We start from the raw sequence: 24627 nt of genomic DNA, 5'->3' as shown, positions 1-24627 counted from the left end.
CCCTCCCTCCCTCCCTCCCTTCCTTCCTTCCTTCCTTCCTTCCTTCCTTCCTTCCTTCCTTCCTTCCTTCCTTCCTTCCTTCCTTCCTTCCTTCCTTCCTTCCTTCTTTTTGAAACAGAGTCTCACTCTGTTGCCTAGGCTGGAGTGTACTGAGTGGTGCCATCACACCCACTGCAACGTTGATCTCCTGGGCTCAAGTGATCCTACCACCTCAGCCTCTTGAGCATCTGGGACTACAGGCACACACCACCATGCTTAGCTAATTTTTGTATTTTCTGTAGAGACAAGATTTCGCCATGTTGCCCAGGCTGATCTTGAACGCCTGAGCTCAAGTCATCTGCCCGCCTCAGCCCTGCAAAGTACTGGGATTAGAGGCCTGAGCCACCACACCCAGCCTAGTGGAGAATGTTAGAACATGCATGTTGAAATATTTAGAGGTGATGTTGGCCAGGCGCCATGGCTCACGCCTGTAATCCCAGCACTATGGGAGGCCGAGGTGGGTGGATCACAAGATCAAGAGATCGGGACCATCCTGGCCTACATGGTGAAATCCCATCTCTGCTAAAAATACAAAAATTAACTGGGTGTGGTGGCGCGTGCCTGTAGTTCCAGCTACTTAGGAGGCTGAGGCAAGAGAATCACTTGAACCAGGGAGGTGGAGGTTGCAGTGAACCGGGATCGTGCCACTGCACTCCAGCCTGGCAACAGAGCAAGACTCCATCTTAAAAAAGAAAAAGAAATATTTAGAGGTGATGTCTAAACCTCACTTCATGATGTCTGTACCTCACTTTCAAATGGTTCAGACAAATATATATACATATCATATATTTGTTTTATTTCTATGTATAATATATGGCAAATGGTTCAGCAATCTACATGTGTGTGTCTGTGTAGGCACACTGGCATATATGTATGTATTTTACCATGTTCTCTCTTCCCTCCTACACACACACACCCACACACACACACTTTTGTTGGTTCTGTTCTCTGAAGAGCCTTAATCAATACATATGATATATTTTATCGCTATTTACTATTCTTTCTTCAATTACTTGCCCTTACTGGGAAATTTAGCCTTTGTCTATTATTCTTAACTCTTTCAAAACTCTGGAAATCAAGTGTTGTATTCTTATTTAGTTCTTTTAAATTCTTTTGTCTAATGTCTGTGATGGTTAGGAATTTTAGTAAAAAATGTTGGCATACAAAGAGTATTGAATTGCTCCATTTCTTTCAGAATCAAATCTGCTTTAAGCCTCCCCCTGTAACACGGCACTCAACTCTGGGATCTCCTTACCCGTTCTATTTGTTTATATAAGAAAGTCTTATCAGAACACTCGGGAAGAGATTAGGTTGTTAATCCAAGGTGATTGCTGGCATTACTGAAACTTCTGCTACCTGATGCAGCCTTTCTGAAGCTGGTCCTCTACCTTAAGTCATGTGTTCTTTGAGATGAGTCAGGTGCGTTTCACAATGACCATAAGTTTTCTTGAATAGAACTTTTCTGTTGCTGTCAACTTTATCCTAAAGGTTGACCCAAAGGTGGGTGGGGAAGATGGGCTGAATCAGCTTTTCCTGGACAGCTGGAAACTCAGTTCAAGAAGTAATTGGGGAAGGGGAAGTCCGGAAGTCAGTAGCGTTGGACAAATATCAAACTTCAGGTCTGATATGGTTTGGATCTGTGTCCCTATCCAAATTTTGTGTTCAGTTGTAATCCCCAATGTTGGAGATGGGGCCTGGTGGGAGGTTATTGGATCACGGAGGCAGTTTCTCATGGTTTAACACTGTCTCCCTTGGGCCTGTCATCATGATAGTGAGTTCTTGGGAAATCTGGTTATTTAAAAGTGTGTAGCCCCTCCTTCTTTTCTCTCTTCCTGCTCCATCCGTGTAAGACATGACATTTCTCCTTCACCTTGCACCCTGAGGCCTCCCCAGGAGTAGAAGCTGCTTTGCTTCCTGTACAGACCGAAGAACTAATAACCAATTAAACTTATTTTTCAGGCTGGGCGTGGTGGCTCATGCTTATAATGCCAGAACTTTGGGAGGCTGAGGTGGGTGGATCCCTTGAGGTCAGGAGTTTGAAAACAGCCTGCCAACATGGTGAAACCCCATCTCTACTAAAAAATACACACACACACACAAATTAGCCAGGCATAGTAGTGGATACTCGTAATCCCAGCTACTCGAGAGGCTGAGGCAGGAGAATCACTTGAACCTGTGAGGTAGAGGTTGGGGTGAGCCGAGATTGCACCACTGCACTCCAGCCTGGGCCACAGAGTGAGGCCCTGTCTCAGAAAAACAAAACCAAACAAAAAAAACTTATTTTAAAGAATAAATTACCCAGTCTCAGGTATTTTTTAATAGCAGTGTGAGAATGGACTAATGCAAGGTCCAAGGGACAAGTTCATTATAAACAGTAAATAATATAAGGAATCATCACTTTACTCTCTGGCTCCTGGGTCACCTCTTTTTCTTGGTTCAGATGGTTTCTTAGCTTCCTTCTCTTTATCTATCTCTTCCTTAAATGTAGGCGTTTCCTATGGTCTGTTCTTGGTTCTCTTCTGTTCTTATACTACACTCTCTCTCAGTGATTTAATTCACTGAGTACCTTTTGTGTGTCAGGCACTGTTCTAGGAGCAGAGGTTACAACAGTGAATAGGTCAGACAAGTCCTTGCTCTCATAACACTTTTGTTTTAGTGGAAGACAGAAAAAGTAAATAATTAAGGAAGGTAATTTCAGATAATGATAAGTAATGTGATAAATATAAAATAGGAAGATATAATAGATAATGGATTCGAGGGAGCACAGAAGCCCTCTGCATATAAGATGTGGGGTAAAATTGCTCTAAACAAAAGGCACAAAGTGAAGTCCCCAGACAGAGGGAAGATATAATGTAAAATAAAGTCAGCATACTCAAGAAACAGAAAGAAAGCTAATGTGACTGCAGTACCTTTAAAAAGGCAAAGAATGGCCAGGTACAGTCCCCATGCCTGTAATCCCAGCACTTTGGGAGGCTGGGGCAGGAGGATTGCTTGAGACCAGTGTCATGGAATCCTTGGGGTGTCACTTTGCCAACTGGAAACCTCTGTGGCTGGCAGTGCCTTCTGCCTGAGTATAGCTTGTGCCTGCTGGGCTCTTTTGGCCCACTTGGCCTGGCAGTGTGTGCTTGGCTTGTGCTATTGGCCCAGATCCCACACCTGCCAAGGGTGAGCCAGGCATGGAGCAGCCAGGGGTGTGTGGGCCAGTGAGCATGGGGTCCAACCACTGCACGCAGCCAGGCATGCTGGCTGCTGCTGTGGTGGGGCAGGCAGTTCCAGGCACTAACACGGTGCCGCCTCCGTGTGAGGCTGCAGCTGGACCAGATGTACTGCATGCAGCTTCCACTGCAGGCACCATGTCTGGATGAGGGGAACATGGTGGTGCTCAGAAGCTTGGAGATGCCAGGAACTGCAGAGCCCCAAAGAGGATGTCACAGTCCCAGCTTGGGGAGCCCCTAGGTCTGCACTCCCTGAGGGGCTGCAGCTTTTCTCTCCTTCTTATCACCTGCAATGTGGCAAATGAGGGTACATGTTTCAACCCTGTTTGTGTTACAGCTCTTTCAGTCCCACCATTTGGCTGGTCCTGAGTTCTTGTCCCACTTCCAGGAAGAATGAGGTATGTGGGCAACTGGAGGGTGAGCAAGGTGGAGAGAAGCTTCACTGCGTGACATAACAGCTCTCAGGAGACCCAAGATGGGTAGCCTTTCCACAGGCAAGTTGTCCTGATGAGTGTCCAGCTCTGAGTGGAGAGGAGGCCCACAGTGGGTAGCTCTTTTGTACAGGCAAGTTGTGCTGACAAGTGTCCAGCTCTCAGCAGAGAGGAGACTCACAGTGGGTAGCTCCTTTTGGCAGGTAGGTTGTCCCGACGGGTTGAAGAGACCTGCACCTCCTTCCTGCTGCTGGTAGTCCCAATGTCTACTTAAATCTGGAAGAGTCTGGGGTTTTTATGGGCTCAGAAGGGAAGGGCGTGCTGATTGCTCCATGGGCAGCCATGGGCAGGCCCAGAAAAAGCACCACGAGTTCTCACTCTGGGCCACGGACTCCATCCAGAACTGGCAGCCTAGCCTCCAGGCATCAGGCTGTTCCTGGCTTGAAGGTGGGGTTTCACTGGGGATCTGCCCCTTTCTGCTTAGGAGCCTGTCTGCCTCCTGCTGCCATCAACATGCCATCCACTGTGCCCAGGCCGTTCATGCCAAGGGGCACTTGCAGGCCCACTGAGCTGCCCTCAGCCCCCACTCAGCCTCCCTCCTGTGCACATCAGCGCCCAAAGTCAAGAAGGGACCTAGGTGGCAGGGAGCTGGTGTGTCAGCACTGCCCTGAGTGTGTGCACACCCAGCCAGGTTGTGACAGCACCTGGGCTCAGTCACACTTTGCTCTGCTCTGGAGCAGGCGCAGGGAGTGGGGAAAGACCAGAGAGCAGGAGCAGGTACTAACGAGTCGGGGGGGGGCAGGGAGGTTTCCTGAGCCCTTGAGTGCAGGGATGCTCAGGTCTGGAGCCATCACTGGGCAACCACAGCTGCACCCAGGAGCGAGGGGCTCCCATCCTGCCAACTTGTTAGGGGGCAGAGCTTTTGTCTCTTCCTGGCACCTGCCGGTTCTGTGAAGTGTGTAGCCCTGGTCATGCCTCCCCTGTTGCAGAGGCGTCTTCACAGCAGCCACTCCAGATGGGTTGCTGCCGCCACCACCAAGAGTTCAAGACCAGCCTGGGCAACACAGTGAGACCCTGTTTCTATTTAAAACAAAAAACAAACAACAGCAACAACAAAAAATGGAGAATGGAAGAATATGAGATTAGAAGGAAGGATTTTTTTTTTTTTGAGATGGAACCTTGCTCTGTTGCCCAGGCTGGAGTGCAGTGGTATGATCTTGGCTCACTGCAACCTCCATCTCCCAGGTTCAAGCAATTCTCCTGCCTCGGCCTCCCGTGTAGCTGGGACTACAGGCTTGTATTTTTAGTAGAGACGGGAATTCTCCATGTTGGTCAGGCTGGTCTCGAACTCTTGACCTCAGACAATCTGCCTGCCTCAGCCTCCCAAAGTGCTGGGATTACAGGCGTGAGCCACTGCACCCAGCTGGAAGGAAGAAATTTTGATTTTGTTCAGATTGTGATAGAAAGTTACTGGAAAGTTTCAGGCACAGGAACAGCCTAATGTGATTTACATTTAAACTTTATTTTTATTTTAAAAATTTTTTATTGCCTAACATACTACAGACAATGTATACATTAATGAATTATTAAAAGTTGAGCATTCTTGTGACTCCTACCTAGGCCAAGATAAATAATTTAGCAGTCAGCTGAGGTGCTCTCTGTGTACCTCAGTGCAATCACAAACTCCTTTCTGCCTGCTGTGGTCTGACTGTTGGTGTCCCCCTGTATTAGTGTGTTTTCATGCTGCTGATAAAGACACACCCAAGACTAGGACAAAAAAGAGGTTTAATTGGACTTACAGTTCCACATGGCAGGGGAGCCTCAGAATCATGGTGGAAGGTGAAAGGCACTTCTTACATGGCAGCAGCAAGAGAAAATGAGGAAGAAGAAAAAGCAAAACCCCCTGATAAACCCATCAGATCTCATGAAGCTTATTCACTACCACGGGAATAGCACAGGAAAGACTGGCCCCCATGATTCAGTTACCTCCCCCTGGGTCCTTTGGTCCCTCCCAAAACGTGGGAATTCTGGGAGATACAATTCAAGTTGAGATTTGGGTGGGGACACAGCCAAACAATATCACTCCCCAAAATTCATGTGCTGAAACTTAATCCCTAATGTGATATGTTAAGAGATGGAGACTTGGGGGAAGTGACTAAGCCATGAAGGCTCTGCCTTCTTCATCTTTTTTTGTTTCCCCTCACATTTTATTTGTTGAAGAAATTGAGTCATTTGATTTATTGTTTCTTACAGTTTTGTTTACAGATTTTATGTTCATAATATTTATTTATTTATGTATTTATTTATTTTTGAGATGGAGTCTTGCTTTGTCACCCAGGCTGGAGTGTAGTGGCACAGTCTCGGCTCCCTGCAACCTCTGCCTCCCAGGTTCAAGTGATTCTTGTGCCTCAGCCTACCAAGTAGCTGGGATTACAGGTGTTTGCCACCATGCCCAGCTAGTTTTTGTAGTTTTAGTAGAGATGGAGTTTCACCATGTTGGCCAGGCTAGTCTCGACCTCCTGACCTCAAGTGATCCGCCTGCCTTGGCCTCCCAAATTGCTGGGATTACAGGCGTGCACCACCACACCCAGCTTATTTATTTTTTTGGAGACAGAATCACTCTGTCAACCACACTGGAGTGCAGTGGTGCAATCTTGGTTTACTGCAACCTGTGCCTCCTGGGTTCAAGTTATTCTGGTGCCTCAGCCTCCCAAGTAACTGCAATTACAGGTTTGCATCACCACACCTGACTAATTTTTGTATTTTAGTAGGGACAGGGTTTTGCCATGTTAGCCAAGCTGGTCTCGAACTTCTGGACTCAAATGATCTGCCCACCTCTGCCTCCTGAAGTGCTTGGATTAGAGGTGTGAGCCACCATGCCCAGCCTCATAATATTTTAACACATTCTTTAGTCTTCTGTACTTTCAGTACATTGAATCTATAATCTTACTGTGATTCAGGAGACACATAATGTCTGGCTGTCTTTTGATGCTAGCTGACTTGAAACTCAATGCCTATGAATTTAATTCTGAGCCACCATACCCAGCCTTATAATACTGTAACACATTCTTCAATCTTCTATACTTTCAGTACATTGATTATATAATCTTATTATTGAATCTGTAATCTTATTATGATTCAGGAGATACATAATGTCTGGCTGTCTTTGTTTTTTATTTTACTTTAAGTTCTGAGTACATGTGCAGAATGTGCAGTTTTGGTACATAGGTATGCATGGGCCATGGTGGTTTGCTGCACCCATCAACCCATCATCTACATTACGTATTTCTCCTAATGCTATCCTTCCCCTAGCCCTCCACCCCGCAACTGGCCCCAGTGTGTGATGTTCCCCTCCCTGTGTCCATGTGTTCTCACTGTTTAACTCCCACTTGTGAGTAAGAACAGGTGGTGTTTGGTTTTCTGTTCTTGTGTTAGTTTGCTGAGAACGATGGTTTCCAGCTTCATCCATGTGCCTGCAAAGGACATGAACTCATCCTTTTTTAAGTTTGCATAGTATTCCATTGTGTATATGTGCCACGTTTTCTTAATCCAGTCTATCATTGATGGACATTTGGGTTGGTTCCAAGTCTTTGCTATTGTGAATAGTGCCACAATAAACATACATGTACATGTGTCTTTATAGTATAATGATTTATAATCCTTTGGGTATGTAACAAGTAATGGGATTGCTGGGTCAAATGGTATTTTTAGTTTTAGATTTTTGAGGAATCACCGCACTGTCTTCCACAATGGTTGAAGTAATTTACACTCCCACCAACAGTGTAAGAGTGTTCCTGTTTCTCCACATCCTCTCCAGCATCTGTTATTTCCTGACTTTTTAATGATCTTCATTCTAACTGGCATGAGATTGTATCTCATTGTGGTTTTGATTTGCATTTCTCTAATGACCAGTGATGATGAGCTTTTATTCATATGTTTGTTGGCTGCCTCAGTGTCTTCTTTTGAGAAGTGTCTGTTCATAACCTTTGCCCACTTTTTGATGGGGTTGTTTTTTTCTTCTAAAATTGTTTATTTGTAGATTCTGGATATTAGTCCTTTGTCAGATGGATAGATTGCAAAAATATTCTCCCATTCTGGAGGTGGTCTGTTCACTCTGATGATAGTTTCTTTTGCTGTGAAGAAGCTCTTTAGTTTAATTAGATCCCATTTGTCAATTTTGGCTTTTGTTGCCATTGCTTTTGGTGTTTTAGACATGAAGTCTTTGCCCATGCCTATATCCTAAATGGCATTGTCTAGGTTTTTTTTTCTAGTTTTTTTATTTTTTATTTTATTTTTTTTTATGGTTTTAGTCTTACATTTAGGTTTCTAATCCATCTTGAGTTAATTTTTGTATAAGGTGTGAGGAAGGGGTCCAGTTTCAGTTTTCTGCATATGGCTAGCCAGTTTTCCCAACACCATTTATTAAATAGGGAATCTTTTCCCCATTGCTTGTTTGTATCAGGTTTGTCAAAGATTAGATGGTTATAGATGTGTGGTGTTATTTCTGAGGCTTCTGTTCTGTTCCAATTGTCTGTCTGTTTTGGTACTGGTACCATGCTGTTTTGGTTACTGTAGACTTGTAATATAGTTTGAAGTCAGGTAGCATGATGCCTCTTGGCTATGTGGGCTCTTTTTTGGTTCCATATAACTTTTTAAGTGGTTTTTTCCAATCCTGTGAGGAAAGTCAACAGTAGTTGACTTTCAAATACTAGGTCTTATTTATTCTTTCTATTTTTTTGTACCCATTAACCATCCCCACCCCCCTGCAACCCCCCACTAACCTTCCCAGCCTCTGGTAACCAACCTTCTATTCTCCAAATCCATGAGTTCAATTGTTTTGATTTTTTAGATCCCACAAATAAGTGAGAACATGCAATGTTTGTCTTATTTAATGTAACATAATGATCTCTAGTTCCATCCATGTTGTTGTGACACAGGATTCTTTCGGTGCTGTTTCACCAGCTGGAAATCTCTGTGGCTGGTGACACCTCTGCCAGAACTTTACTGGGGCCTGCTGGGCTCGCTGTTCCCACTCAGCCTGGCAGGCTGCGCTCAGCTTGCACTACCAGCCTGGATCTTGCACCTGCCGCAGTTTGCACTGGTTTGTTATGCCATGACTGGCTTCCACCTTGCTTGTCAGTGTCCGGACGAGGGGGATATGGCATTACCCAAAAACTCAGAGATGCCAGCAACTGTGGAGCTCCAAGTGGTATCACAGGTTTTGCTCAGGGAGTCCCAAGGTCTAAGCCCCCAGAGAGCTTTATAGTTCAGACCCCCAGGAAGTGGTACAGCTGTTGTTTGTTCCTACCACCCACAGCTTCCCATCACCCGCAGCTTCGGTGAACGGGGGCATGTCACAGCTTGTTTGGTTCCACCACTGGCAGCTTGGCAGGCATAGCATGTGATTTCCAGTGGTTTTTTTTCTCCCCCATTGCTCAGTGAGCAGGAGGGAGGGTTATAGTGTTATAGCTCTTTTTGCACCCACTGTTCAGTGGGTTCTGGGTTTTTGTCCTGCAACCAAAAGGAATGAGGTACACAGACACTGGAGAGTGAACAAGGAAAAGAAGAATTGTACTGAGTGACAGAAAAGCTCTTGTCAATGAGAGGGGACCTGAACTTGGTACCCCTGTGTGTAAGAGGGGGCCTGAAAGCTGGTAGCCCTCTGTGAGGCTGAGTCTGGGGTTTTTATGGGCTCAGAATGGGGGAGTACATGCTGATTGATCCATGGGTGGGCCTGGAAAAAGGACCATTTAATTGACGAAAGGGCATTGAGGAAGTTCTTTTTTTTTTTTTTTTTTTTTTTTTTTTTTTTTTTTGAGACGGAGTCTCACGCTGTTGCCCAGGCTGGAGTGCAGTGGCGTGATCTCGGCTCACTGCAAGCTCCGCCTCCCGGGTTCCCGCCATTCTCCTGCCTCAGCCTCCTGAGTAGCTGGGACTACAGGCGCCCGCCACCGCGCCCGGCTAATTTTTTGTATTTTTAGTAGAGACGGGGTTTCACTGTGGTCTCGATCTCCTGACCTTGTGATCCGCCCGCCTCGGCCTCCCAAAGTGCTGGGATTACAGGCTTGAGCCACCGCGCCCGGCCTGAGGAAGTTCTTACTCTGGTCATGGACTCCACCTGTAACTAGCAGCTTGGTTTTCAGGCTTCAGGCTGTCTTTGGCTTGAAGATCAGGTTTCACCAGACCCATTCTTGTCTGCCTAAGACTCTGTCTCCTGTCACTATCAGTTGCAAATGACAGGATCTCATTCTTTTTTTATGGCTGAATAGTACTCCATTGTATATATGTACCACATTTCTTTATCCATTCATCTGTTGATGGACACTTAGGTTGCTTCCAAATCTTAGGTATTGTAAACAGTGCTGCAACAACATAGGAGTAGAGATATCTCTTTAATATACTGACTTCCTTTCTTTGGGGTATATACCCAGCAGTGGGATTGCTGAATTATATGGTAGCTCAAATTTTAGTCTTTTGGGGAACCACTGAACTGTTCTCCTTAGTTGTTGTACTAATTTACATTCTCACTAACAGTGTACAAGAGTACCCTTTTCTCCTCATCCTTGCCAGCATTTGCTATTGCCTGTCTTTTGGATATAAGCCATTTTAAGTGGGGTAAGATGACATCTCATTGTAGTTTTGATTTGCATTTCTCTGATGATCAGGGATGTTGAGCACCTTTTCATATACCTGTTTTCTATTTGTGTGTCTTCTTTGGAGAAGTGTCTATTTAAATATTTTGCCCATTTTAATAATCTGATTATTTTTGCCTATCAAGTTGTTTGAGCTCTTTATATATTCTGGTTATTAATCCTTTGTCAGATGGGTAGTTTGCAAATATTTTCTCCCATTCTGTGTTTTTTTCCTTCACTTTATTGACTGTGTCCTTTGCTGGGCAGATGCTTTTTAACTTAATGTGATTCCATTTGTATATTTTCGTTTTGGTTGCCTGTGCTTGCGGAGTATTGCTGAAGAAATTTTTGCCCAGACCAATGTCCTGGAGATTTTCCCCAATGTTTTCTTGTAACAGTTTCATAGTTTGAAGTCTTAGATTTAAGTCTTTAATCAATTTGATTTTTGTGTATGGCAAGAGATAGGAATCTAGTTTCATTCTTTTGTATATGGACATTCAGTTTTCTCAACCCCAATTATTGAAGACTGCCCTTTCCCCAGTGTATGTTCTTTTTTTTTTTTTTTTTTTTTTGTGAGACAGTCTTGCTGTCTCCCAGGCTGGAGTGCAGTGGTGCCATCTTGGCTCACTGCAAGCTCCGCCTCCTGGGTTCACGCCATTCTCCTGCCTCAGCCTCCCAAGTAGCTGAAACTACAGGCGCCCCCACCATGCCCAGCTAATTTTTTTTTTTTTTTTAGTAGAGACAGGGTTTCACCGTGTTAGCCAGGATGGTCTCGATCTCCTGACCTCATGATCCACCCGCCTTGGCCTCCCAAAGTGCTGGAATTACAGGTGTGAGCCACCGGGCCCAGCCCCAGTGTATGTTCTTGACACGTTTGTTGCAAATGAGTTCACTGTAGGTGTGTGGATATTATCCTGGGTTCTCTATTCTGTTCCATTGGTCCATATGTCTGTTTTTATGCCAGTACCATGCTGTTTTGCTTACAGTAGCTCTATAGTATATTTTTTAAGTCAGGGAATGTGCTTCCTTCAGTTTTGTTCTTTTTGTTTAGGGTAGCTTTGGCTATTCTGGATCTTTTGTGGTTCCATATAAATTTTAGGATTCTTTTTCTATTTCTGTGAAGAATGTCATTGGTATTTTGATAGGGATTGCATTGAATCTATAGATGTTTTGGGTAGTATGAACATTTTAACAATATTCTTCCAATCTAGGAACATGTGGTCCCACAACACTTCAAATATAACATATTCAAAATTGTACTAGTTTTCTTTTCTTTAAATATATTATTCTCCTTGCATTCATTATCTTGGTCAGTGGCACCAATATAGTCACTTACTTTCCCAAGTCAGAAATCTGGGAGGGTTTATAAACTCTTCTCTCTTACATGCCACATTTAATGAGTCATGAAATTCTTTTGTTTCTTTCCTTAACATTCTTCTTGTTTTCTTTCTTGCCTCCCCCCGGCCTGCCTGTTTTTTTCAGAGACAGTGTCTCACCCTCGTCCAGGTTGGAGTGCGGTGTCAAGATCATAGCTCACTGCAGCCGTGAACTCCTGGGGTCAAGTGATCTTCCTGCTTTAGGCTCCCAAAATGTTGGGATTACAGTCAGAAGCCACTGTGCCCAGCGTTAACATTTTTCTTATCTATCACTTTTTCTGCTCCAGTGATTTTGATTTTGATTTTCATCGAGCCTGTCTTTCTCTCTTAACTAGGACTTTTCCTACTTAAAATTACATTTTATTAATGTATTTAGGAATAGGTAGTACACTCATGTAGTTCCAAATTAAAAAGCTCTAGTAAAATGTCTGTTCCAACTCCTGCCCCTCATCCACCTAGCTCACCTCCCTGTAGGCAATTAATGTTGTCAGTTTCTAGTATTTTCTTCCAGAGATGTATTATGCATATGTTGTTCTTTCGTGTACTGCATTATATTAAAAGCATTACATGCTTTTGTTTCTCCTTTTTACTTAAATGGTAACACATACTATGTTTTGTTCTGCAATTTATTTCTTTTTGAAAATTTCACAATAGCTTTTGGAGATCATTTTATATCAATACATAAAATGGTTCCTTAGAGCTTTAAAATATTCCATTTTATGGACCTATTGATGTACATTTGTGTGCTATGAATAACCTTTTATGTAACCTTTTACACATGTGCAAGTGTACCTGTAGGATCATTTTTTCCAAGTGAAATTGATGAGTCAAAGAGTATGTAGATTTTTTTTTTTTTTTTTTTTTTTTTTTTTTTTGAGACAGAGTCTCGCTCTGTAGCCCGGGCTGGAGTGCAGTGGCCGGATCTCAGCTCACTGCAAGCTCCGCCTCCCAGGTTTACGCCATTCTCCTGCCTCAGCCTCCCGAGTAGCTGGGACTATAGGCGCCCGCCACCTCGCCCGGCTAGTTTTTTGTATTTTTTAGTAGAGACGGGGTTTCACGGTGTTCGCCAGGATGGTCTCGATCTCCTGACCTCGTGATCCACCCGTCTCGGCCTCCCAAAGTGCTGGGATTACAGGCTTGAGCCACCGCGCCCGGCCGAGTATGTAGATTTTTAGTGCTGACAGATGTTGCCAAATTGTCCTTCAACATATCTTTTTTGGTAGTCTTTTGAATGATCTCTGTGCTTTGAATTCACCTCCATAATGCTGCCAGAGGCCATTTCTAAAATGAAACTCAAATCATGTTATGCTGTTTCTTAAAACTCATCTGTGACTCCCAATTACTTAACAGATAAAATCCAAACTCCTTGGTATGGAATGCATAACCTTCCTTTTTGAATGTTTGCTTGTCTGGCCAGACTCATCTCTCACTATTTCCCTTGGTACATTTTACATTCCAGTTAAATTAATTCCTGTTTCTCATGCAAACTTCATGCCTCTGTACCTTTACACATGCTATTTCCTCTGTTTGGAATACCTGCTCAGCCTTCAATCCTCAGTTTAGTTACTTATTACTCAAATGGAGCAAGATACATCTTGGTTTCTGCTACCACAGTGCCAGGTACATACCTATAAGATTGCCCAGTCTCACTGATTAGCAATTACTTATTCATATCTGCCAATTAAATAGCTATAGAATAGATGCTACACACAAAAATATAAAAAGAATGCAGAACCCAGTCAGGGAATGAGATTGGTTAAATCAAATCAACCAGTGAAGGAAATTAGCTGTAGCCCCAGGAGAGGTAAAGCATGCCATCTGTCTGAATGAGAAAGAAGTTATGATGAAAATTGGGTAAACCTAAAATGTGAAAGACACCTAGGGAAGCATAATGCCAGTATGTCTTTTTCCCCATCTCCTGACTCTCATTTTGTCTCCATCATTATCAGACTACAGTATTTAATTGATCCTCAGATCAACCACACTGATTGTACATATCATGCTCTCTGCTTGGAACCCCCTTCTCAGCTCTTGCCTCAGAACCCAGATCAGCAGATAATGGATTCCCTTGGAAACTGTACCCATGACAGAGAAATAATTTCCTCCATTATTGTACTTCTAAAACTTGAACTTGTTTTTTTCATTATTCTTTTGCCCCTGTATTGTAGTTTGTTTATTAGCATGGCTATTGGCCTCCTGGCAGGACCAAAAGCTCTTTAAAGGCAGGATTATGTTCTATTTATCTGTGTATCATCAGTATCTCCTTGGCAATGTTTGGCACAGGGTAGTTGCTCAATAAATGTTTATTTAGCTGAATTGATTATGCACTGTATTTGTCGTCTGCAGTATAATGTAGCAGCCAAGAGCATGGGCCCTGAAGTCAGATTGCTGGTTTTCAAAGCAGCATCTATCTTGTACTAGTTGTGTAACCTTAGAAAAACTGCTGAACTTCTTTAGTGTCTCAATTCCTTCATCTCTACGATGGAGATATTAGTACATACATCATAGTATTGTGATGAGAATTAAATAAAATAACCTTGTGCTTAGCAGTGTGCTTGGCATATCCTGAATGCTCATTTAAGCATATAACTTGGTCAGTTTTGCTAAAAGCAGTGTCTAGGTTCCAAGTCACTCCTCAAGTCCTTAGTACTAATGCCAACTTCACATTTGTTGCTTCAGCCTCTTAGATGTTTTCTACCTTCCCAACCTGATGTTGATCTCTGGCAACTTTCTCGTTAGTCTTTTGGCATACCACCACGTAGAAAAGGAAGCAGTATTGATCACAACGCAGCAGGATTCATTAAAAGCTAGTAATGGCAAATTCATATGAATCCCTCCCTGTTTTAGAAAGGATTATCAGACACACCTTAGACAATTCATGGATTCCAAAAAGGATTTAAGGTGGCTACATAAACACACACAGAAAAGGAAAATTAAAAAATAAAATATTAGTGGGAAGGGAAAATAAGGATAGAATACTCAAAGCAAGTCAGGGGAGACGTTAGTTAATACATAGTGTAATAGTTTGTTAGGGCTGCCATAATAAAGTATCATAGACTGAGTGTTTTAAACAATAGAAATGTATTTTCTCACAGTTTTGGAGGCTAGAAATCTGATATCTAGGTGTCAGCAGGGTTGGTTTCTTCTGCAGCCTCTCTCCTTGGCTTGTAGATAGCTGCCTCCTCGGCTTGTAGATAGCTACCTTCTCGCTGTGTCTTCTGTACTGTCCGCCTGCCTCCCTCCTCTTCTCTTCTCTTCTCTTCTTTCTCTTTCCTTCCTTCCTTTCTTCCTTCCTTCCTTCCTTCCTTCCTTCCTTCCTTCCTTCCTTCCTTCCTTCCTTCCTTCCTTCCTCTTTCTTTCTTTCTCTCTCTCTCTCTTTCTTTCTTTCTTTCTTTCTTTCTTTCTTTCTTTCTTTCTTTCTTTCTTTCTTTCTTTCTTTTTCTCTCTCTTTCTCTCTCTCTCTTTTTCTTTCTTTCTTTCTTTTTCTTTCTTTCTTTCTCTCTCCCTCCCTTCCTTCCTTCCTCCCTCCCTCCTGTCTTTCTTTCATTCATTCCTTCCTTCCCATCCCTCCCTCCCTCCCTCCCTCCCTCCCGCCCTCCTTTCCTTCCTTCTTTCCTTCCTTCCTTCTCTCTTCTCTTCTCTTCTCTTCTCTTCTCTTCTCTTCTCTTCTCTTCTCTTCTCTTCTTTTCTTTTCTTTTCTTTTTTCTTTCTTGATGGAGTCTCACCTTGTTGCCCAGGCTGGAGTGCAGTGGCACAATCTTGACTCACTGCAACCTCTGCCTCCCAGGTTCAAGCAATTCTCCTGCCTCTGCCTCCCAAATAGCTGGGATTATAGCCACCCGCCACTACACCTGGATAATTTTTGTATTTTTAGCAGAGATGGGGTTTCACCATGTTGGCCAGGCTGGCCTTGAACTCCTGACCTCAGGTGATCCACCATCCTCTGCCTCCCAAAGTGTTGGGATTACAGGCATGAACCACCGTGCCCGGCCTGTACTGTCTGTTTCCTAATCTCCTATTCTTTTAAGGATACCAGTCATTGGATTGGGGTCCACCCTAATGACCTCATTCGAACTTAATCACCTTTTGAGAGATTTTTATCTCCAAATATATTCACATATTGATATACTAGGGTAGGACTTCAACATATAAATTTTGAGGGGACACAGTTAGCTCACAACACACAGTAATCTGTAGCATAAGATTCTGTCTAGTGGCAAGAAGCAAGCCACATATTTGGTTCTATATTTCCTAAAAGCAAAAAGAAATCAAGAGTTGGGAGGATAAAATGACTTACAACATTCACAGTATCACCATTCATTTGAGCTAAAATCTAAATGTTGACACTCTACCAGCCACAAGAAGATATAGGGGCTGAGAATTCCTGGCAGAGGGTCCAAAGTCCCAAAAGCAGGAAATAACTTGGCATGTTTGCAACATAGAAAGGACCAGTGTGCTGTGGACCATCAGGGTGGTGAGGGAGGGGGGCGTGGGTTGCCACATGATTATCTCAATAGGTGCAGAAAAGGCCTTCAATAAAATTCAACAGCACTTCATGCTAAAAACTCAATAAACGAGGTATTGATGGGACGTATCTCAAAATAATAAGAGCTATTTATGACAAGCCCACATCCAATAACATACTGAATGGGCAAAAACTGGAAGCATTCCCTTTGAAAACTGACTCAAGATAGGGATGGCCTCTCTCACCACTCCTATTCGACATAGTGTTGGAAGTTCTGGCCACGGCAATCAGGAAGGAGAAAGAAATAAAGGGTATTCAATTAGGAAAAGCGGAAGTCAAATTGTCACTGTTTGCAGATGACATGATTGTATATTTAGAAAACCCCATCATCCCAAAATCTCCTCAAGCTGATAAGCAATGTCAGCAAAGTCTCAGGATACAAAATCAATGTGCAAAAATCACAAGCATTCTTATACACCAGTAACAGACAAACAGAGAGCCAAATCACGAGTGAACTCCCATTGACAGTTGCTTCAAAGAGAATAAAATACCTAGGAATCCAACTTACAAGGGATGTGAAGGACCTCTTCAAGGAAAACTACAAACCACTGCTCAATGAAATAAAAGAGGACACAAACAAATGGAAGAGCATACCATGCTCATGAATAGGAAGAATCAACATCGTGAAATGGCCATACTGCCCAAGATAATTTGTAGATTCAATGCCATCCCCATGAAGCTACCAATGACTTTCTTCATAGAATTGGAAAAAACTACTTTAAAGTTCATATGGAACTAAAAAAGAGCCCACATTTCCAAGACATCCTAAGCCAGAAGAACAAAGCTGGAGGCATCATGCTACCTGATTTCAAACTATACCACAAGGCTACGGTAACCAAAACAGCATGGTACTGGTACCAAAACAGAGAGAGAGAGACCAATGGAACAGAACAGAGCCCTCAGAAGTAATACCACACATCTACAACCATCTGATCTTTGACAAACCTGACAAAAGCAAGAAATGGTGAAAGGATTTCCTATTTAATAAATGGTGCTGGGAAAACTGGCTAGCCAGATGTAGAAAGCTGAAACTGGATCCCTTCCTTACATCTTATACAAACATTAATTCCAGATGGATTAAAGACTTAAATGTTAGACCTAAAACCATAAAAAACCCTAGAAGAAAACCTAGGCAGTACCCTTGAGGACATAGCCATGGGCAAGGACTTCATGACTCAAACACCAAAAGCAATGGCAACAAAAGCCAAAATTGACAAATGGGATCTAATTAAACTAAAGAGCTTCTGCACAGCAAAAGAAATTATCATCAGAGTGAACAGGCAACCTACAGAATGGGAGAAAACTTTTGCAATCTATCCATCTGACAAAAGACTAATATCCAGAATCTACAAAGAACTCAAACAAATTCACAAGAAAAAAAATCAACCCCATCAAAAAGTGGGCAAAGGATTTGAACAGACATTTCTCAAAAAGAGACATTGATGCAGCCAACAGACGAAAAAAAGCTCATCATCACTGGTCATCAGAGAAATGCCAATCAAAACCACAATAAGATACCATCTCATAACAGTTAGAATGGCGATCATTAAAAAGTCAGGAAACAACAGGTGCTGGAGAGGATGTGGAGAAACAGGAACACTTTTACACTGTTGGTGGGATTGTAAACTAGTTCAACCATTGTGAAAGACAGTGTGACGATTCCTCAAGGATCTAGAACTAGAAATACCATTTGACCCAGCCATCCCATTACTGGGGATATACCCAAAGGATTATAAAACATGCTGCTATAAGGACACATGCACACGTATGTTTACTGCAACACTATTCACAATCGCAAAGACTTGGATCCAACCCAAATGTCCATCAATGATAGACTGGATTAAGAAAATGTGGCACATATACACCATGGAATACTATGCAGCCATAAAAAAGGACGAGTTCGTGTCCTTTGCAGGGACATGGATGAAGCTGGAAACCATCATTCTGAGCAAACTATCTTGAAAACCAAACACCACATGTTCTCATTCATAGGTGGGAACTGAACAATGAGATCACTTGGACTCTACAAGGGGAACATCACACACTGGGGCCTATTATGGGGAGGGGGAGTGGGGAGGGATTGCATTGGGAGTTATACCTGATGTAAATGATGAGTTGATGGGTGCTGACGAGTTGATGGGTGCAGTACACCAACATGGCACAAGTATACATATGTAATAAACCTGCACATTGTGCACATGTACCCTAGAACTTAAAGTATAATAATAATAATAAAAAAAGAAAATGTGGCACATATACACCATGGAATACTATGCAACCATAAAAAGGGATGAGTTCGTGTCCTTTGCAGCGACATGGATGAAGCTGGAAACCATAATTCTGAGCAAACTATCGCAAGGACAGGAAACCAAACACCACATGTTCTCACTCATAGGCGGGAATTGAACAATGAGAACACTTGGACACAGGGTGGGGAACATCACACACTGGGGCCTGTCATGGTGTGGGGGAGAGGGGAATAACATTGGGAGATATTCCTAATATAAATGATGAGTTAATGGGTACAGCACACCAACATGGCACATGTATACATATGTAACAAATTTGCACGTTGTGCACATGTACCCAAGAACTTAAAGTATAATTAAAAAAAAAAAAAACTTGCCTATTTGGTACTATGCTGACTAGGTGCATTATACCCATGTAACAAACCTGCACATGTACCCTTGTGTCTAAAATAAAAGTTGAAATTAAAAAATAGAAATGATCAGTGCGGTTGGAGTGTAATGAAGGAGAGATGCATCTGGTTAGGTAAATTCATGTAGCTCTTGATAAGGGGCTAAGATTTTACCTTAGTTGTGATGGAAGACTTTATAGGGTTTTCATCTGGGGCCAACATGATGTGACTAATTTTAAACATACTTTTTGGCTATCTTATAAAGAATGGGTATATGTATAAATCAGTGAGAATGGAAACAGTGAGACCGGTAATGGTGCTACTCAAAGTGCTATTCTGCAAAGAAATAAAGAGCTTTCTCAGAATACAAAATGATTCATTCCTTCTTTCATCAAGAAAGCTTGCTATGAAAAAAATATGTTAACTGGGCTAGGTGCAGTGGCTCATTCTTGTAATCCAAGCACTTTTGGAGACCAAAATGGGAATGCTTGAGGCCAGGAGTTCATAACTAACCTGGGCAACATAGCAAGAGCCCATCTCTACAAAAAATTAGAAAAAGAGCCTGGTGTCATGGCACTTGCCTATAGTTCTAGTTACCTGGGAGGCTGAGGAGGATAATTGCTTGAATCTAGGAGTTCAAGGTTGCAGTGAGCTATGATCATGCCACTGCATTCCAGCCTGGGTGACAGAATGACATCCTGTTAAAAAAAAAGAAAAGGCTGGACACGGTGGCTCACTCTTGTAATCCTGGCACTTTGGGAGGCCGATGTGGGAGGATCACCTGAAGTCAGAAGCTCAAGACCAGCCTGGCCAACCTGGTGAAACCACGTCTCTACTAAAAATACAAAAATTAGCCCTGTGTGGTGGTGCGTGCCTGTAATCCCAACTACCCAGGAGGCTGAGGCAGGAGAATTGCTGGAACCCAGGATGCAGAGGCTGTAATGAGCCAAGATCATGCCGCTGCACTCTAGCCTGGGCTACAGAGTGAGACTCTGTCTTAAAAAGAAAAAAAAAAAAAAAAAAAGAAAAAGAAAAGAAAAGGAAAATAAATTTTAGTTGACCTAAATATTGTGCTTAGCAAAGTAGTTGTTTTTCAAGTTTCTTATGTTATCATGGACTAGAAACAAACAGTTCTTGTCTGTGGGTCTCACTTTAAGTAACACTTCTTAGATCATTGCATTAGTTAAGAGATGACAGTGACTGGGACTGAAGCGATAATAGAGATGGTAAGAAGTGGACATGTTAGGGCTCTATCGTGATGGTAGAAACAGGCTTTGCTTAAAAATTCTTGGAGGTAGGAGAAAGAGGAATTAAGAATAATTCTCAGATTTTGAACTCAAGCAACAAAGTAGATGGTAGTGGTGTTTGCTGTGTTAGAGAAGACCAGGAGAGGAGCAGGTTTGAGGGGGAATCTCAAATGTTCTGTTTTGAACATGTCGTGTTTGGGAAGCCTATTAGAAATCTCAGTGGAGATGTTGGGCAGGTAGTCTTGAATTCCACAGAGAGGTTAGGGCTTTACATTTTTTAGAAAAAGGTAATTTGTTCACATGTTTCAAACATCAAAAAGTAAAATATAAAGTGCAAAGTGTTTTTCCATGTTTGTCTCTCATCTGTCTAGTTCCTACTTTACTCCTTTCCTTCTTAGTTTCTTATGTATCCTCAAAAGTTTCTTTATTTAGATTTATATTTAATAAAGTTTCTTTATTTAGATCTATGTTTTCACTACCTGTGAAAAGATTTTTAAGTTTGTTTATGCCTATACAAGCATATACAAATACACATGCTTGTTTTCGCTCCATTTTACACAAAAGTAATATTTATATATATATTATAAGCTAAATGTTTGACTTCTCCCAAATCCATTTGTTGAAATCCTAACCTCCATATAATAGTATTAGTAGGTGAGGCCATTGGGAGGTATCTTGGTCAGTTTGGGTTGTTATAACAGAATACCGTAGACTGGGTGTTTTAAACAACAAACATATATTTCTTACAGGTCCTCTGCTTGACTAGGTCCAACCTTGATCTTCCCTCTTGGTCCTTGTTGGATCCAGTTTGGACAAAGTCAGTTTAGGGAAAATCTCATCCTTGGTATCTTCTCATTGTATCTTCACATGGTGGGGAGAAAGATGAGAGAGAGGGAGGCGGGTGGAGAGAGAGGAGAGACAGAGAGAGAGAGAGTGCCATCTGCAAACAGATGAGTGCTCTCACTAGACACTGCATCTGCTGGAGCCTGCCTCTTGTATTTCTCCACCTGCAGAACTGTGAGAAATAAATGTTTATTGTTGAAGCCACCGAATCTCTGGTATTCTGTTATAGCAGCCCAAACTGACTAAGATAATATATATTTTTCTGCACTTTGTTGTTTTCTCTTCATAGCATATCTCTGAGTTTTTTTTTTTTTTTTTTTTTTTTTGTAATAGCGTATAGCTTCCTCATTTTTAAATTCAGTAGCTACATAGTATTTGGTTATAAGGATATACTATAATTTATTTAAAGTTTCCTATTGATATAATTAGGATAGTTGGCATAATTTCCAACTGGTTGATTTCCAAAGTCTCTTTTAAATTCAAAGATTCATAATACCCTCCATCAAATGAATATTTTCAGAACTATCCCTTCCTTTCGCTTCCCCCCAAAAGGAGTACTAAAAAATTATTTATGATACTTGTTAAAGATTGTTAAGGCGGGCTGGGTGCAGTGGCTCACACCTATAATCTCAACACTTTGGGAAGCTGAGACGGGTGGATCACTTGAGGTTAGAAGTTCAAGACTGGCCTGGCCAACATGGTGAAACCCTGTCTCTACTGAAAAATACAAAAATTAGCCAGGCATGGTGGCACACACGCCTGTAGTCCCAGATACTTGGTAGGGTGAGGCATGAGAATTGCTTGAACCTGAGAGGCGGAGGTTGCAATGAGCTGAGATCATGCCGCTGTACTCCAGCCTGGGTGACAGAGTGAGACTCTGTTAAAAAACAACAAACAAACAACAACAACAAAAAACAAAGATGGCAAGGTGGGCTTTATTCAAGGGGGCCATGGAGATAAGTATAGGGAACATGCCAGTGGGGTCTTGCACTGAGAGGAAAAGATTTGACTCAACTCTGACTTCAACAAGAACAAGTGAAGTTTTATAACTAAGAAGCAGGGTTGGGGGGTCAGTGATTGGAAAATTACTCAGAGGAAACATCAAGGATAAGAGGTTTTTGGCTAAACTGACTTGATGGGATTATGGCTGGAGGCAGTCCTGTGTTATAAGATATTGAGGGTGGTCAGATACCAAAACTGACTTAATAGGATTCCTGCTCAAACTGAATTCAACAAGGACAGAGAGGGTAGCCCAAGATCAGGCGTGGTCAGAGGACTCAAAAGAGACTGACTAAAGTTTTGGTCAAAAGGGAGAGTTTTTGTCAAAATGCATAAATTGTGTTCTGGTAATTCTAATAATTTTCAAGAAGTTATTTCCATGATTAGCTTACAAAAGTCTTCAACATTTATTTAACAAATATTTATTAAGTATCAACTAACAATATGTGTCTAACACTGTTCTAGGTGTTGGAAACACAGCAACGAACAGACAAAAATCTCTGTCATAGAATTTACATTTTAATGGGCAAAACTAAAGGATAAGGGGAAATATAACGTATGTTAGATACTGATGAGAACTAAGAAGAAAAGGAAGTTAGGAAAGAGAATAGGGAGTGTTTGTGTGTTTGTGTGAAAGTGTTTACATTTTAGATAGGATGACCAGGGAAGTCTTTGCTGTGAAGGATGCATTTAGTCAAGGTCTGAAGGAAGTGGGAGGGTAAGTCCTATGGATTTGTAGGGGTAAAAACATTCTGGGCAGATGGCAGATACCACTGTTTCAGACATTTTTCAGTGATTCCAATGCTTGGGTTATTGGAGAGCTCTTTGGCATCTGTTGCTTGAATCTGTTTTCTCTACCGTGGTCCCACTGACTTTCCATTTTCACCTAGCTCCCTGGCGTCCCCCTCTGGATGCTAGGATGACTATGATGAAGAGGACTAGATATTGTTTTCCCTGCTTTTTAGGCCTTTGGTTCAATCTCTTTTTCTAGGCTGCTTCACATCTGTTTCCCTGGTTATGTTTCTCAGCCGGGCTGCCATCTTGGTCTCTAATTTCTGCTGTTCTGTGCCTTACTCCACTTCTGTAACAACTTTAATCCAAGACTGAGCCCATTAGATCAAAGCCTGTTCAAAATGAAACTGGGCCTGGTAAAATGACCAAATTAATCCTTCTTAATTAAGTGAAATAAAGGAATGCAGACATTTCAACTACAGAAATAAATGAAAGGAGAAGCAGGAAAATCAAAGCCAATCCAGACCAATTACTGGTATTTATAAACACCCTCAAGCTTTGCACTATTTTGTCAGGCCCAGAACTGCTCCCTAGGGTGAAGCACCTTTAAATTTAACAAGGTGGCTTCAGGCCACAGATATTCCATTGATCCAATTAACTCTACTCGTTCAACTCTAATCTTCTATTCTCACTTTTGGGAACTCCACTTTGTTCTTTATAACGGCTTGGCTCAATTCCCTGATATGTGCTTGGTATCCTTTTAGAAAGATCCTCCTACATTTTTTTTCTCTCTCTCTGGTTTATATTGGTTTCTAGTGTCTGGATTACTGGAATAGTCAAACAAGACTATTGTTTTGCTTTAAGGTCTCTCTAAGCCATAGCCCTGGTCTTGAATTCTCACGCCTTAGAGGGTAATGCAGTGCTCCTCAAATTCTCTGCTCTCTTCTAATGACAGCCTATGCAATTCTGTCTTTCCAACTGGGTTAACTGTTGGGAGACTATTTTATGGCAGTATCAGAATATATAGAATATGCTAATGTAAAAATATCAGTGCTAGGAAGTTAACAAAGCCCAGGGGTTGGAAAAATTTAGAGAGTCAAAGGGTTATGATAAAGAAACTTACAAAAAATTGTTAAGAGCAACATTAAAGTTTTTTTAAATTTTATTTTTCCATAAGTTATTGGGGTACAGGTGGTATTTGGTTACATGAGTAAGTTCTTTAGTGGAGATTTGTGAGATCCTGGTGTACCCATCACCTGAGCAGTATACACTACACCACATCTGTTGTCTTTTATCCCTTTCCCTCACTCCCTCTCTTTCCCCCAAGTCCTCAAAGTCTACTATATCATTCTTATGCCTTTGCATCCTCATAGCTTAGCTCCCTCATTATCAGAGAGAACATATGATGTTTGGTTTTCCATTCCTGAGTTACTTCACTTAGAATAATAGTCTCTAATCTGATCCGGGTCATTGCAAATGCTGTTAGTTCATTCCTTTTTATGGCTGAGTAGTATTCCATTGTTTGTGTGTGTGTGTGTGTGTGTGTGTGTATTTCACATTTCTTCATCCACTTGTTGATTGATGGGCATTTAGGTTGGTTCCACGATTTTGCTATTGTGAATGGTGCGGCTATAAACATGCGTGTGCAAGTATGTTTTTCGAATAATGATTTCTTTTCCTCTGGGTAGATACCCAATAGTGGGATTAGTGGATCAAATGGTAGTTCTACTTTTAGTTATTTAAGGAATCTCCACACTGTTTTCCATACCAACTGTACTAGTTTACATTTCCACTACCAGTGTAGAAATGTTCCCTGATCGCATCCATGCCGACAGCTACTGTTTTTTAATTCTTTGATTATGGCCATTCTTACAGGAGTAAGGAGTAAGGTGGTACTGCATTGTGGTCTTGATTTGCATTTGCTTGATCATTAGTGATGTTGAGCATTTT

The 24627-nt window shown here is 42.0% G+C and overlaps 1 pseudogene; it reads left to right on the top strand.

Moving 5' to 3' along the window:
• The first annotated feature begins 4017 nt into the window (after positions 1–4017).
• LOC102119733 (heat shock protein 83-like) overlaps positions 4018–24627 on the top strand; it is a 53082-nt pseudogene continuing 32472 nt past the window's right edge.

This window comes from Macaca fascicularis, chromosome 4, assembly GCF_037993035.2.
Source record: "Macaca fascicularis isolate 582-1 chromosome 4, T2T-MFA8v1.1".
NCBI lineage: Eukaryota > Metazoa > Chordata > Mammalia > Primates > Cercopithecidae > Macaca > Macaca fascicularis.
This window is presented reverse-complemented; position numbering and strand designations above follow the sequence as displayed.